The sequence below is a fragment of the Octopus bimaculoides genome, chromosome 19 (genome assembly GCF_046866305.1).
Source record: "Octopus bimaculoides isolate indiv1 chromosome 19, ASM4686630v1, whole genome shotgun sequence".
Lineage (NCBI taxonomy): Eukaryota > Metazoa > Mollusca > Cephalopoda > Octopoda > Octopodidae > Octopus > Octopus bimaculoides.
In genome coordinates this window covers 30,781,060-30,798,282 of record NC_142946.1, presented here as the reverse complement: position 1 = coordinate 30,798,282, position 17,223 = coordinate 30,781,060, and the positions used below count along the sequence as shown (strand labels likewise).

General features: G+C 31.9%; 1 protein-coding gene across 11 annotated transcripts in view; it reads left to right on the top strand.

Annotated features, from left to right (window-relative positions):
• The window catches only part of LOC106871878 (popeye domain-containing protein 1-B), a 527,623-nt gene that overhangs the window by 170,618 nt on the left and 339,782 nt on the right, over positions 1-17,223 (top strand). For 7 of the 11 annotated variants that reach the window (XM_014918629.3, XM_089366707.1, XM_089366704.1 and 4 more), the window contains one exon: positions 6,440-6,481. The exons of the other annotated variants lie outside the window; for them this stretch is intronic. The gene's annotated coding sequence lies outside the window, so the exon portion shown is untranslated. The remainder of the gene's footprint in view (positions 1-6,439; positions 6,482-17,223) is intronic. 11 annotated transcript variants of the gene reach the window in all.

The following is a 17,223-nucleotide window of genomic DNA, read 5'->3' as shown; positions in this document are numbered from 1 at the left end:
TGAACAAGTGGGGGCTGAGGACCAATCTTTGATGAACCCCTACTTGTATCCTTAATTCTTCACTGTACACAATGCCAATCCTCACGTTACTGACAGCATCCCTGTACATGACTTGTACAGCTCTCACCAACCACTCACCTATCCCTAGTTTCTGCATTGACCACTAGATAAAGGATCAGGAGACCCTGTCAAAAGCTTTCTCCAAGTCAACAAAAGCCAAGTACAGAGATTTATCTTTGGCTATGTATTTCTCCTGCAACTGCCTTACCAGAAACCCTTTCTACTGGAAGCACAAGGCCTCAAATGTGGGGGGAGGGATTGAGTCAATTACATCGACCCCCAGTGCATAACTGGTACTTATTTCATCGACCCCAAAAGGATGAAAGGCAAAATCGACCTTGGCGGTATTTGAACTCAGAACATAACAACGGGCGAAATGCTGCTAAGCATTTCACCCAGTGTGCTAATTCTGCCAGCTCGCCGCCTTTACCAGAAATATAGCACCAATGGTGCTTCTTCCTGACACAAAATCAAACTACATCTCATCTAGACTAGCTCCCTCCCTAATTAGTTGGGCTATGACCCTCTCCATGACCTTCATCCACTGATCCAAAAATGTAATACCTCTGTAATTATTTCTAAGTCATCACCTTTACATTTGTAGCAGTTGACTATGGTGCTGCTACACTAGTCATTGGGCATGACTCCTTTGTGAACCACCTGATTTACAATACAGGTGACAAGACCCAAACCCACACTACCAGATATTTTAAGCATCTCAGCAGTGATTCCTGATGGGCTAGGGGCTTTCCCTGTCTTTATATCCTTAATTGTCATATCCTTAATTGGTTTGATGCATTTTTTCAAATGGTTTGTTCATTATGCCATTTGATAAGTGCAAATACACAACACTCTCAGCGTTTGAGTCACTCTGCAACTTCTACTAATCATTAATAAAAAAACGCATCTATACTCCTATTTTGAGTTCTGTTTTCTTGTTTGCATCATTAAACATATGCCTACTATATAGATATAGTCAACATATACCATCTATATAAATAATATCTATATATACTAACTATATAGTTAACATCTCTATACTGTGTGAATAGCTTTCAGTGCTGGTTTCCTTTTCTTTAAACTTTTTCATCCATCTGTGCACATTGATCTTTATCTCTGTAAACAACCTGTGGATATCAGATTAGCCTACCCCAACACTTTTCAAGAACTCAATGCTTGCATATTGCTTTTGCTTGGAATCTATTATTCACCTACAATGAAGAAGAGTTACTATAGCGGAAGAGTTACTCTTCCAGAATGTGCAACTTATACAATCTTTATTAGTTGAAACAAATGTCATATATTCTTTGTACTGATACTTTCTGCATATAGTCAACATCTGTATACTGTAAATTCAGTCAACATCCAAGTATTATATATCTATATACATAACATTGATAAAATGTCTACATAGCAGTTATATACTGTCAGACCAGTCATCATCTTTATGCAGTCTATATAATCAACATCTATATACTCTTTATCTATATTGTTAACATCTACGTATTGATTAATGTATACCACATCTATGAAATGTCTAAATATTCAACAAATATATACTGCAACTTGTTTTGGTTTCTTTTCTTTTCGCGGTTTACTTTGTACCTTCTCACATTATTCTGACCTTACACAACAAAGTTCTTTAATATATATATGTGTGTGTGTACATACATACTGTTTATATACTGTGTATATAGTCATCATCTATATAGTGTCTATATAATGTATGCATAATCAACATGTATATAATATCTTTATAATCACCATCTATATACTTTCAATATAAATGATATACAGGTGCAGGCATGGCTATGTGGTTTGCTCATTTTGAAACCACATTGTTCCAGGTTCATTCCCACTGTGATACCCTGGGCAAGTATCTTCCACTACAGCCCTGAGCTGACCAATGCCTTGTGAGTAGATTTGGTAGCTGGAAACTATGTGAAAGCCTATTGTGTGTGTGTTCGTTTTTTTCCCTGCCGCATTGCTTAACAACTGGTGTTGGTTTGTTTATGCCCCTATAACTAAAAGACCCATACAGTAAGAACCATCTTTCAAAAATAAGTACAGGAATCAAGTTGTTCAACTAAACCCTTAAAGGCAGTATCCCAGCATGGCCACAGTCCAATGAATGAAATCAGTAAGAAATAAGATATTCTGTTTATCATGTATACTTATGATGAGTGTATTGATTAACATTGCTGTTACTCTCGTGTGTGATTACACAATCATATGATATGTAAGCTACCATCAATTCAACTAGATGTGATCCCTACGTGAAGTATTCCAAATGTATATACTAAATATACCAGGGCTCCACATTTTTGAAGTCCTTAATAAACATGGATGTCTTAATTGATGAAAATATTCCTTGAGTTTATATTGAACAGATGAAGCCTTGGGAGGAAGAGTTAAAGTCAGTTTTAAGACAGTGTAACTTCATATACAAAATCAACACAGAAGGACATCAGCCAGAAAGTTACTGTAACTGATACACCAATAAAGCCTATGCTAATGGAAAAGTTGATGATGTCTGAAAACCTTTGATTTTAATATTTACAATGCAATTATATTTTCATTGATTTACACCCATTTCTCTCTTTTGTATATTTAGATATAAAAGCTGGAGTAGTTATTTTCACATTAATACTTTCTGCTATTGCTAACCACTCATCTGTGAAGTGGGAGTGGTAACTGTTTGCAGTTAGTTTGATTGCAGCATATACCATAATGTACTTCATCTAAGGTGACCAGGCAAGATAGAAATGTTGAATTCTAGTGGAATAATCTTGTCTGAAATATACTGAATAGAAAGATATTGACAAATCCTCATTATTTCTATTGCCTAACTAGCCAATATTCCTACCTGTTGCATACATGATTTTGTGGCTTATGTGATTCTGACCAGGTGGAAAATATAGCAGCAATTATGTAATCTAAGAATACAAGGATAATGTTTTCTCACTGTAGCTATTAGTTTCATTTCTTTCATCTCCTGAACACATGTTCACACATTCATGTATATATTAAATAAGGAACACATGCACCCTTACACCCACACACACACACACACTTATATTCCGAAGTTTGTATTCAGAGTTAATAGATCTATTTGTAATCAATAATAGTGAAATTTGCATTTATATACAATAGCTGCATCAGCATAAAGCAGTAACAATGATGGTGAAGATGTTGATGATGATAGTCGTATTTATATAATATTGCTTATCTATGTGTGTATGCATATGTATGTTTGTGTGTGTGTGGATATATATATATATATGTATATATATATATATATATATATATATATATATATATATATATATATATATATATATATACATGTATATATATATATATATATATATATACATATATATATATATATATATATATATATATATATATATATATATATATATATATATATATATATATAAAGATGAAAGGAAGAAAATAGAGAATTATGGATGTATAAATAATTTATATGTATGATATAATTAGGCTGAAAGATTTTTTTTATAAAAGCAATTCAAATAAATTATAAAGCTCTAAAAGAAATGGTAGATGCCAAAAACTTACATATATGTTCGATTCATGCCCCTAGGTGATTAGTAATTCTAAGCATTGGGTAGGGTCATAAGCTAAGAATTGGTCATCATTCTCAACTATATGGAGTAGAATCTCATCAGGGATTTATGAGCTTATACTACAAAGGTTAGCATATTTCTTGAAAGGGTGCTAACGAATTACTAATAAGTTTCAAAAGTTAAATCATATATATTATGCCTATGTATTTAGCTAGTGAATTATAGAAGTAAAGATAAAATAAAATTTGAATAACATCAAAAAATTAAAAAAATAAAAGTTACATACAAATAAAGGTAAAGTAAGAAGATATGATATAAAAAGTAAAGAAAAATATATATGTGTGTAAAATAGTATATAAATTTAAATAAAAAGAAAGGACAATACTTAAATATGCAAGGGAAGAATTATATAATAAAATAAATGAAGGATAAGTTAGATAGAAAAAAATTATTAGTTGGCCATTATAGATAAATTATTTTCATTGGTTTGGTAATAGATACAGTTCAGAAAATCTATGGATGCATAGCATTCACATCATATTGTGTTATATTTAAAATCATGTATAGACAAATGTTTGAAAAATTTGATTATTATATGTATTTCAAAAGCCTTACATGTGAACCCTTAGTCATCAGTATATAAAATGTATATATTTATGTATCTATACATTCGTATATATATATATATGTGTGTGTGTGTGTAAAAGAGACCACTAAGTGGACTGTTAATGTGCTAGAAGAGGATCACTTAAAAATTCTCAAAGAAAATTCAGCGAAGCAAAAACAGGCGGGCAAGACTAGTGAAAATTATAAATACCTAGGTTATCTGTAGACCATGATTTCAAAATCAACACTTTCTTAACGTAAATTCAATTGCAGAAATTATTTTCTGCAGAGATATTTCCGGATTTAGCACGCCAAAACTAAGACTTTTGAATTTTACTCTTTATAATTAATAGAATCCCGTGCACATGTTTTCATTTGTTGGAGACAATTAGCACGAGGTTCTGTTGGATTATAATTGTTATGGCAGTCTGTACTGAGGAAAAACAGATACTTTCGTTACGAAAGTGTTGATTTTGAAACCATGGTCTACAGATAACTTAGGTATTTATAATTTTCACTAGTCTTGCCCGCCTGTTTTTGCTCCGCTGAATTTTCCTTGAGAATTTTTAAGTGATCTTCTTCTAGCACATTACAGTCCACTTAGTGGTCTTTTTTTTATAGACATGTACTATAATCCTTTTGAAATCTCAGAAAATTTTTTCTGAATCTTCTGATTCTTTTAATATGCTGGTTTCCTGGTATTAAATTGATATTAATTAATATCAAATGTTTTACCCTATTATGTTATATATATATATATATATATATATATATATATATATATATATGTATAAGTATATATATGTATTTATATATATATATATATATATTTATATATATATTTATATATATATATATATATATATATATATATATATATATATATATTTATATATATATTTATATATATTTATATATATATATATATATATATTTATATATATTTATATATATATATATATATATATATTTATATATATATATATATATATATATATATATATTTATATATATATTTATATATATATATATATATATATTTATATATATATATATGTTGATATTTAAAGATAATTTAATAAATATGAATTATGATACAATTTAATTTACTCTTTAAAAATAAGAAAGAAATAACTCATATGCTAGGAATTTATAGATAAGGGGATATTATTTATATATATAATGAAAGACATAAAAGTGAATGGTTGCCGAACTATAACCATTTAAATATATTATGCATATGCTAGAAATAAGTATATTTAGGCAAGATATAATATATATTTTATATTGCATAAAATTATGGATATAAATGCTGGTTCTAATAAAGATCTAGTTAATTCAGTTTCAAATTCAGTAAAAAATATTTATGGTTAATAAGGAACTTAATAGTTAGTGATATTAATAATTAAAGAATGATCAATGATATTTATAAAATAGATATTTAGGTGTGTGTAGGCAAGCTGTGAATTTTTCATTTAATATCTGTTTACTAGAAAAAAGGATGTTATAGCACTCTAAAGTGCAGAGTTGACAAATTCTATCAGGTGGGTGGTAAGATTTTGCAGTACATATAATCTTCCATCTAATTTTAAAACTGATATTACTGTCTTTTAATTTCCAGATGAATTTACTAATACTAGTTGAAGAACGTTTATTGGGATTTCTAAATGAACATTCATGATTAGCCAATCTAAGTTTCATATATCATTCTGTAGAGCCAATGTAGAAAAAGAGTTTATCTTCAGCTTCTACTATAGCTTGGTATACTAAATTCTTCTGTTTGCAATAATTATTAAATTTACATTGCTCTTTAACCCTACAATCACAGAACTTACTAAGATTATCACTAGAATTAGTAGGTGGGTTATGGGCAGTATGCTCCCTTTGACCGTTTATATTTGAACATTTAGACTTGGCTTTATTATGTGTTTGTTTATTATTGGGAATATTAAGTTTTCGCTTAGCATAAAAATTATCTAATTTTGCATAATTCATAGAAGATATATATTTAAACAAGCTGCGGGAAACAGAATGAGCAAATCTAAAATGTCCATTCTGTATTATGTCACTATATTTGTTTTTATTATGGAAGAGGTGTTTGCTTATTATCCGACATATAACTTTAAATTTGTTTTTGCTTGCTTAGCAGATAATATTCTCCTTTGTTTTATTTTTACTAGAATTGAGATTAACATAGATTTTTACAGTGGATTTTATATAAGGTATGTAATTTTTATTTTTCCTTTTTAGATTGTAATTAGTGTTAATGTTGTTATTATTATTGTAAGGTCCCATGTTCCAATGGATCTGGTCAATAGCTAATTTATCATTTATATTTTGATGATATTGGTCATAATGTGCTTTTGGTTTATTATGTTTGAGGTGTAATATATGTATACTCTTTTACTTGTTTCAGTCATTTGACTGCAGCCATGCTGGAGCACTGCCTTTAGTCGAGCAAATCAACCCCAGGACTTATTCTTTGTAAGCCTAGTACTTATCCTATCGGTCTCTTTTGCCAAACTATTAAGTTACGGGGATGTAAACACACGCGATGTTGGGAGGGACAAACACATACACACATATATATACATATACATATATATACAACGGGCTTCTTTCAGTTTCTGTCTACCAAATCGACTCACAAGGCTTTGGTCAGCCCAAGGTGCCATGCAGTGTGAATGAACCCGGAACCATGTGGTTGGTAAGCAAGCTACTTACCACACAGCCACTCCTACGCCTGTTTATGTTGTTATAAATATCAGAATATGTGTTAGTCTTAAGGTCTGTTTTTGTCGCTTCTACTACCCTATTTCTATGTTCGTCATTTTTATTCAGTATATAGTTATTATATAATCTATTAGTTGTTTTATCTGTATTTATTGTATCAATTATAGCTTTAGTGTTATGTTTTTCCATATCAAGGTTACATTTTCCTTCTTGTAAATGTTTGTTTGTTATTAATTGTATGTGAATAATGCTTAATATATTTAATTCTCTATTTGTACCCTGTTTTTGCCAATGCAATATTGTATAATTCTTTGTTGTCATTAAAGATATCTTTGTTAAATGAGAGGTAATTTATTCTTTTTTCTATATTATTAACTAAACAATCGGTAATAGACTTTGGATGATTACTTTTTATATTAATATAGTGATTTTGGAGTTAGGCTTATGGTATGGCACATATTTTCCAGTATTAAGGTTAAAATTCATGCCTAAAAAATTGAGTTATGCTTTTTCAGTTGAAATATTTAGTCTAAAACAATTAAAGAACTGATAGAGTTTTTTTCTTGTATAATTCTAGTTTTCTATTTGAAGGGTTTTGATGATAAACAGTGCATCATCCCTATATAGACCACCCACTATTTCTGGAAATTTGCTATTGAATTTTGTAGAATGTATATACGAAACAAATTTGTGACTTGGGCTGAATTAGATGATCCCATAGGTATATCAAAGCAGTCGGATGTATCTTTTTGGACCCATAGTTTATTATCAAACTTAATTATTGATTTTTTAGCTGTTAGTATGGCTTGAATTTCCTTCCTAGACAATTTAGTATTATTTTTAGCAAATATAAGGGCACTATTTAGGACTGTTGCGTGAACTGATGAGTAATAGTCATTAATATCTACCTATAAGAATTTACATTCATTTTTATCTTCTATCTTGATGAACCAGTCTATTGCTTCTTGCATATTAGACCATAATCTCAATTTAATTTTGTTCTTAAGTTCTTCTATATATTTATCAATAATATATTTACTAAGTTTACCTATATCTGATTTAGCAGGGCAGATTAATCTAACTTTAGAGTTTGTTTCAAAATTATCCTTGTGGTCCTTTAAAAAATTCTAGGCCTTAAAGGAAAAAAAAATATTCAGTTATATCTTCAATAGTGTTACCAGTCATAATTTTTTTAGCTTCAAGATTTATAGTTCTTAATGTATTTCGGGCAATTATGTTGTATTTTTTGGTCATTTCCTTCCTAAGTAGATCCTGATATAGATCAGTGTCCAATTATAGATGCTTCCTGTTTCATCAGAGTGAACCAAAATACCTTCCTTAGATTTGAAATCCGTGTTTATTGATCTTGACTTCCACTGATGTTCATCTCTGAGTGGGTGCTTCATGAATTTGATATTTCTAACTGTATCCCATAATTCGTCTTCAAAAGCATCGAGATGTTTATTAGGTGGTGGTTATCTTCTTGTTTTAAAATGTTTTTCAATTATATCCATTTTGTTGCTTCTATCTTGATTTATACTTTTATTTACTTGTTCGAGTTTCTTATCAAAATAATAAACCTTACACCTTATTCTGAATTCCTTAGTTTTGTTTATTAGATCCTTCAAGCATTCCTGAAGATGCTATGGGAACGTCTTTTAAAGAGACATCCAATTTAATTGTCTCCATTTTTCCAGTGGAATTTTCAAATTAATATTTATATATACTATATATATCTTAATGTAATAAAAAGTAATACATATACACATTGATATGTGTTAATAATATTCAGTCAATTCGAGGATGCTCATTTAGAAATCCCAATAAACGTTCTTCAACTAGTCTTAGTAAATTCATCTGGAAATTAAAAGACAGTAATATCAGTTTTAAAATTAGATAGAAAATTATATGTACTGCAAAATCTTACCACCCACCTGATAGAATTTGTCAACTCTACACTTTAGTGTGCTATAACATCCATTTTACTAGCAAACAATTATTAAATGAGAGGGTTGAAAAATTCTCGGCTTGCCTACACACTCCTGAATATCTATTTTATAAATATCATTAACCATTCTTTGATTAATATCACTAATTGTTAGGTACCTTATTAACCATAAATATTTTTACTGAATTTGAAACTGAATTAACTAGATCTTTATTAGAACCAGCAGTTATCTTTATAATTTTGTGAAATGTAAAATATATATTATATCTTGCCTAAATATACTTATTTCTAACATATGCATAATATATAAATGGTTATATTTTAACAATCATTCACTCTTATTTTTTTTTTCATAATATATATAAATAATATCCCCTTACCTATAAATTCCTAGCATATGAGTTATTTCTTTCTTATTTTTAAAGAATAAATTAAATTATATTACAATTCATATTTATTAAATAATCTTTAAATATCAACACTTGGTTTAGCTACTAAATAGTTCTATTCTAATCTACCTTAGCAAAATAAAAAAATCGATCATGAATACAAATACTGCACTTTTTCTTCGTATAATGTTATACACTATTCCTACATATAATGAAATGATCTCCAATTTACTTATTCATTTAGTTAATAATTAATTATTAGAAACATATGTTACATTATAACAAATACCCAATATATGCTGCCACATATTCTACTATATTTTATTTCATTATGCTATATTTTATTCTATTTCTCTTCACTCTCTCGTTGGACTTCTCTTTTAATTTAACCTCTTAACTGATTAATTCTAGATATTAAACTTCCCAAAACAACTCTAACAACTTAATCTTTCTGATAATAGATAAATGAAAATAATCTTTTACTATCTAACTTATCCTTCATTTATTTTATTATATAATTCTTCCCTTGCATATTTAAGTATCGTTCTTTCTTTTTCTTTAAATTTATATGCTATTTTACATATATTTATATTTTTCTTTACTTTTTATATTATATCTTCTTACTTTACCTTTATTTGTATGTTATTTTTATTTTTTTATTTTATTGTATCTTTATTTACATGCATAATTCACTAGCTAAATACATACACATAATATATATAATCTAACTTTTTAAACTTCTTAGTAATTCATCTACACCCTTTCAAGAGATATATTAACCTTTATAGTGTATAAGCTCATAAAGCCCTAATGAGATTCTGCCCCATATAGTTGAAAATGATGACCAATTCTTAGCATATGACTTTACCCAAATGCTTAGAATTACTAATCACCTATGGGGCATGACTCAAAACATATATGTATGTTTTTGGCATCTACCATTTCTTTTAGAGCTTTATAATTCATAATTTATTTGAATTGCTTTTATAAAAAAATCTTTCAACCTCATTATATCATACAAATAAATCTATAATTCTCCATTTTCTTCCTTTTATCAGTATTAATATGTATTACTATAATATTCCCTAACAAAACACCAATACTTTCTCCTTATATGATGGTGATTAACCAGTGAAATCTTTGGATTATTTAATCCCTAATGAGGACCTGACATCCTCGAATTGACTAATATATATATATATATATACACACACACATACACACACACACACATACGTACATACATATGTATTATGTATGTATAAGTGTGTATATATGTATGTATGTATCATCATCATCATCATTTTACATTCATTTCTCATGCAGGTGAATCTTATACCTTTCAGTTAATGAATGATTTAAAACTCTAAAAGTTATTCTATGAGTTTGACAAAAACTCTAATCGGTAAAATACTTCTGGTTCTTATTCTAGTTTTTAATCTAAACTAATCTACAACCACAGTGATGAGCTGAATTGGGTACTTGCTAGAAATAGCACCAAATCTTCTTGAAATCACATCTTAATGTCTTAAACAAGGAAAGAACACATTGGACATGTTGTAGTCATGCAAACCCTTTACGATAAGATGCTTATGACTGGAAGATCTTTGATTATAGCTAACTTGGTGGGGATAAACAACAACAGCTACTATCACAGTATTTTAGAAACATCCAAGGTTGTCATCAATAAGAACATGTATGCTTCTGGTTTTTCCTTTTTATTTTTTGTACTTTGTTTTTGTGTGATTGTTATTTTAATTGTTATTGTTATTATTTAAATTTAGACTTCATATTTAAAGACCATTGTGTTATAAACTGAAATATAATGTCTAACATAGACACCGTGCTAAGAAATTTAATGGGCCAGGGACAATCAATTACATGAGACTTGAACTTGACAGGTACTCTATTTTATTGATGATATCATAAGAGAATCATGAAGGGTGGTGAACTGGTGGAATCGTTAGCACGCTAGATAACATGCTTAGCAGCATTTTGTCCATCTTTATGGTCTGAGTTCTAATTCTGCCGAGGTCAACTTTGCCTTTCATCCTTTCAGGGTCAATAAAATAAGTACCACGACTTACTTCTCCTGAAATTTCTGGCTTGTGCCAAAATTTGAAACCATTATTAGAGTATTATGATGAAGATAATTTAGAGACATAAAGTGATAAATATGATTCCATTCTAAGAAATCATCATTGTCATTACCATCCTCATCATCATCATCATCATCATCATCTTCATTTTGTCACTACCACTGGTGGTGGTGCCGCATAAAAAAAGCACCCAGTACACTTTGTAAAGTGGTTGGCATTAGGAAGGGCATCCATCCATAGGAACCAAACCACAATAGACTATGAACCCTGGTGCAGTCCCTAACCTTGCAAGTTCCTGTCACTACCAACCCATGAAAAATGGACATTAGATGTTGACAATGATGATTTTCTGTGATGGCATGGGTCAAGCAGAACTTATTGAAATAGTTTTCCATGATCAGATGTTCTTCTGGTTAACAACCCTCACCTGTTTCCAAGTAAGGCACTATTTTCTGCAGTCCTTTGAATAGTGAACAGTTCACGAGCAGAACATGTATTTTGCAGCAGATTGTAAACAAAGGCACTGTCTTATACAAAATAACTTTGTTTTTATGCACCATGAATACGTCAAGACAAAGCCACACAAGTACACATTTACGTGTGTATACATATATATGTATGTGCGTGTGCATAGATGTATGGTGCATGTGTATGTGTGTATATATATATGTGTGTGTGTGTGTGTGTAAATATATATGTATGTATATGTGTATGTGTGTGTGTGTATATGTATATATATATATATATATGTGTGTATATATGTGTATGTGTGCATGTGTATATATATATATATATATATATATAAGAATAAGGTGTGTTATGAGCATTTATAGAACATGTATCCTATGGAAACTCAACAAACAATTAAAGATGGAGAAGAAAAGGTGTTAAAAGAATTAAAAAATTTTAATCCATGCATTATATTATATTATCTTTGACTTCTTCTGATAAATGCTTTATATGGAATGTCTATTGCTTAATTACTTATCTTCAAACAGAGAGAGTGTTTCTTAAACATGTCTCACTTATATTTTCAAACAACCGTTAGCCACATCAGTTACAGTTCATACACAACGAGACTCAACACTACTTTAGCATATTTTTATCTTTCATTTTTCATAAGCATATTATGCATATCCAAATATGTTATGTGACACTCACTCCATTTAGTCTTCTGTAACAATATAATTTTCTTCTGATGCATTCTTTTTGATGTATTCTTCCTTTGCACTGAAGAGAACAATATGTAATTAATTTAATTATAATTACATTAATTTCTAAATTTTTCTATGTTATTTACATGTTAATATTACTGTTCGAAACGATTGTATGCATAGATTAAAATTTTATAAAACCTTTAACACCTTCTCTTTTCCATCTTTAACTGTTTGTTGAGTTTCTATAGGATACGCGTTCTATAAATGCTCATAACACACCTGATACTTGTAACATTTTCTTATTCAAAAAATACTTACAACAGTAAACTACCAATTTAATATGAAGAATCTTTATTAGAAATCAAACTTAGGAACCACCCAGAGTAAAGGATGAAATAGAACTCAACCTTTTCTCTCTTTCTCTCTCTCACACACACACATATCATTTAAGATACACAACATTTAAATGTGAGCTACTAATAGTTTCATGCAGTGAAAACACAATTTGGCAGATTTAACATGCCTTGTGTCTCTGAGCAATCGTTCAAGCTCAAATACACCTGGTTGGTCTTATTTAAAAAACAGGATACTGGTCTATGAGAAGATATGAGAAAAAATGAGAAGGTAATGCAAAAGGTGGAACAAGAAAACAAGAGGTGAATAAAAATGGAAAAAAGAAAGAAAAGAAAAAGAAGAAAACCAATAGTTGCATACCCTTTGTCAGTCAAAATCAAAATTAATCTACCTGGTGTAGAATAATTCAATGGGGAGGAGGTCAAATTCTGTGAGACAGCCACATAGTCTGCAAAGAGTGATAAACTCCACTTCGACAAAAAGAACTGGCCCATGTAATTGTATTTGCTTAAAATTTCAGATCTGGAATAAAGTAGTGTGGAGTAATTCTTGGATCTAAAAAGAATGTGTGATCTTTTCACCATATTTAGCATTCATGTCTTTGATCTCTCTTTGATCCATTTACATTTGTTTAAAGAGGTGCAACACATGGCATGTTATATAAATTTGCCAAATTATTGGGTTTCCATGGCATGAAACTATTAGTAGCTTACATTTAAATAATGTGTATATTAAATGATATTTATCCCTCATTGGATGAAGTACTCTTTCTGTTTAAGTACTCTTACTGCAAATAACAGAACAGTAAACATATACTGTACATTTCGGATAATATACCCACACTATTGACAGACATATAAGTGCTTTATGGTCTCTTAGATGACTCATGCATGCACACACTGCCACAAAATGTAGAGTGTATTGTGATAGGTCCTCTGTGGCTTGTGCCATATAGCTACACTTACCAGCAGTGCACTCTACTTAGTCACCAAAGATTATAATATTATATACATCTTTTACAAATAGATTTGGAATATTACAACTTGGGATATTCAACAAAGAATACACCGCTGAACAAACTCTATACAAGGCTGCTGCTGGAGAAAATAATCAAAGTGTTCAAGTGGGTGAGATGAAAGGCTTTTTACTCTGACCAGCCCAAACCACCAATGGAAACTGAACATTCTAAGCTTTGATCCAGGAAGTTTCCACCCAAGATCAAGAAACTGGAGGCCTTCAAAAATGATCTATTGAACCTCACCTGAAATTCCATAAGTCCTCAAACCCTTTCCAACATAAACTTAGAACAGACACCAGTAGGCTTAAATCTTCTGATAGGACCAGTCTCTGCTCTGATAAAGCAAAAAATTTATATAGAGTAAGTAGTGACACATACGCACAGCTACTTAACAACAGTATTACACAGACGTACGGGAGGGCTACCTTCCAGACGTATGATAGTAGTAACCAAGAGGCCAGAGATATAGCGTTTAAACTAGGCAGAGAAAATAGAGTAGAGATGCTGGCAATGAAAGAAGCCTTTATAATGATCAAGGATCATAAACCTAACTTTGCCTCTAACCCTGAATGTAGGCTGATAAACCCGGCGAAGTCTGAGATCAGACAGGTGAGCAAACGGCTCATCAGAAAGATCAGTTACGGTGTTAAAGACACCTCTGACCTTGCCCTGTGGTGCAACACCAATGAGGTCATTACATTGTTTAAGACCAATAGCAGTGGGAGTAGAGCTGGGTTTACCCAATATATAGTGGATTTTTACCCATCTATATCAAGGGAGCTCCTGTTAAAACCACTGAACTTTGCTAGGGCCCACATTGAAGTCAGCAACAAGGACATACACATTAACATGCACACCAGAAGAACCCTACTTTTCAGTAAGGGGTCAGCTTGGGCCAAACGTACTGACCCAAAGAGCTCCTTCGACATGGCAATGGGTGCCTTCAACAGTGCTGATGTATGTGACCTGGTCGGTCTCTTCATCCTAGATATACTAAACAAGAAATTCCCTTCAACTAGCTTTGGCCTCTACAGAGATGACATGCAAGCAATATCAAGAGGGGCTAATGGCCACATGCTAGATAGGCTCAGAAAGGACCTCACAGGTACCATGAACTCCCACAGACTGAAGGTCACAATAGAGACCAACCTGAAAACGGTAGATTTCCTTGACATGACCCTGGACCTCGAATCTGGTGCCTATAGGCCCTTTAGGAAACCAGATGAGAAGCTATCATGCATTAACACAGGTTCCTGCCATCCAGCCGTAGTGTTCAGGAACCTGGTTAAGGGTGTTAGCCAGAGAATCTCCAGCTTGTCTTCAAGCAAAGAGAGCTTTAATGTTACCGCCCCACACTACAACTGGGCTCTGGCTGCCAGCAGGTTCAAGGATAGTATTAGTTACATGCCAGACCCTAAATCCACCAAGAGAAAGCACCACTGGAAAGTGTAGTGATGCAATGCTTCTCTTTAAATGTTAAAACCAGAGTAGGTAAAATGTTCCTTAGTTTAGTTGATAAACACTTCCCCCGTACTAATAGATTCAACAAAATATTTAATAGACATACCTTGAGAATATTCTTTAGCTGTGCACCTAATGTAAAAAAGATTTTAGTAGGTATGCTTAAACTCATGGCAGAGGCAGAATGCTCATTCAGAAGTAACACAACTTGTCCACTGAATGGCCGTTGTAACACGGAGACAGTTGTATATGAAGCAGAGGTAACAGCCATAGGACCCAATGGGCAACCAAGTGTGCAAAAGTATGTGGGGGCAACAGTCTTTCTTAAACATCTCAGAGAGACGTAATGCTACAACCCTACTGGTCTTTGAAAGAAAGCAGCACAGAGTGCAGCATAAAGTGGAAGATCCTGGAGAAATGCAAACCATACTTCAATAGCAGCAGGGAGTGCAGGTTGTGCCTGGCTGAGAAGAGAGCAAGTTTAAAGGGTACCCAATGCCCAAATATTTATCTGAAATGCAGGAGTGAGGTGTTTAATTCTTTCCCGCATGAAAGGAAGTACCTCTCATCATACCTGTGTGCCTAACCATGACTGCAACCACAAGTCCCCAGCCTCAACCGTCCAACAATGCCTTCTGGCCCAGCAAAGAGTTTGACCAAAAGCACCCATGTACACACATGCACACCCTTATAAGGTGAACACCCCACAAAATAGACTGCCTCCCACCTCCCCCAGCATATACTCTTTCACACACATTGTACCCCCCCACACATATATAGACCCCCAAAAACACACATTGCACACTGCATGGTAACATAACCCCCCCCCCACACACACACACACACACAACCTTAACCAATACAGAAAGAAAACAGACCAATGAATACAACTATATATACCTACACTCCTGGAAAAAATTATGCATATGACACCACTACACGTATCACACTTAATAATGCACACTTCAAGATAACTCTTACTGGCTTCACAATATACCTAACCAAGGGACATAATTTCTAACCTAATTCCCTGGCCCTTTTTTGTTTCACCACCTTTTTCACAGCAACCATAAACTGGTTGTGTTAATCTACCGCTGACAATAGAGAGCAGTCACCATATACCCTTTCATATCAGCTAACTCTGACAAGCGTAAGGTTATGTAATCGGATTGTTACCTAACACTCCATTATATTCCTTGTGTGAAACTGATTGGTAAGATTAGCCAGGATGGATATATAATACTGTACATTTCGGATAATTATATATATATATTTATATTTTCCTCTCTTTCCTTCCTTTCATGAGCATCTGATAATACAGTACTTCTACCACTTCCTCGCATTATTGATTTTTCTTGTATGTTCTTCTTTGTTTGGATTCACTATATATATATATATATATACACACACATACATACATGCATATATATATATATATATATATATATATATATATATATGACAGGCTTCCTTCAGCTTTTGACTTCCTCACCACTTACCCTTGTCTGTGGTGGGCTGTGTATGTGAGAGAATATATAGATCAGAAAATATTCCCTTTAGCCTCAATGTACAAAAACTCAAGGGAAACATTAACTGTTCTATGAACCTCAAGGCATGCCATGTCTTACACAGCATGCCTTACACAGTACATCAGATACAGCATACTTTACACAGCATGCCTTACACAGTACATCAGATACAGTCTCAACTCATGGCTCACCACTTTAGCCTGCGTGGATATCCACCCACCACCATCCACACCGCCCTTGCCAGAGCACGTTCTGTGGACCGTGCATCTGCTCTCT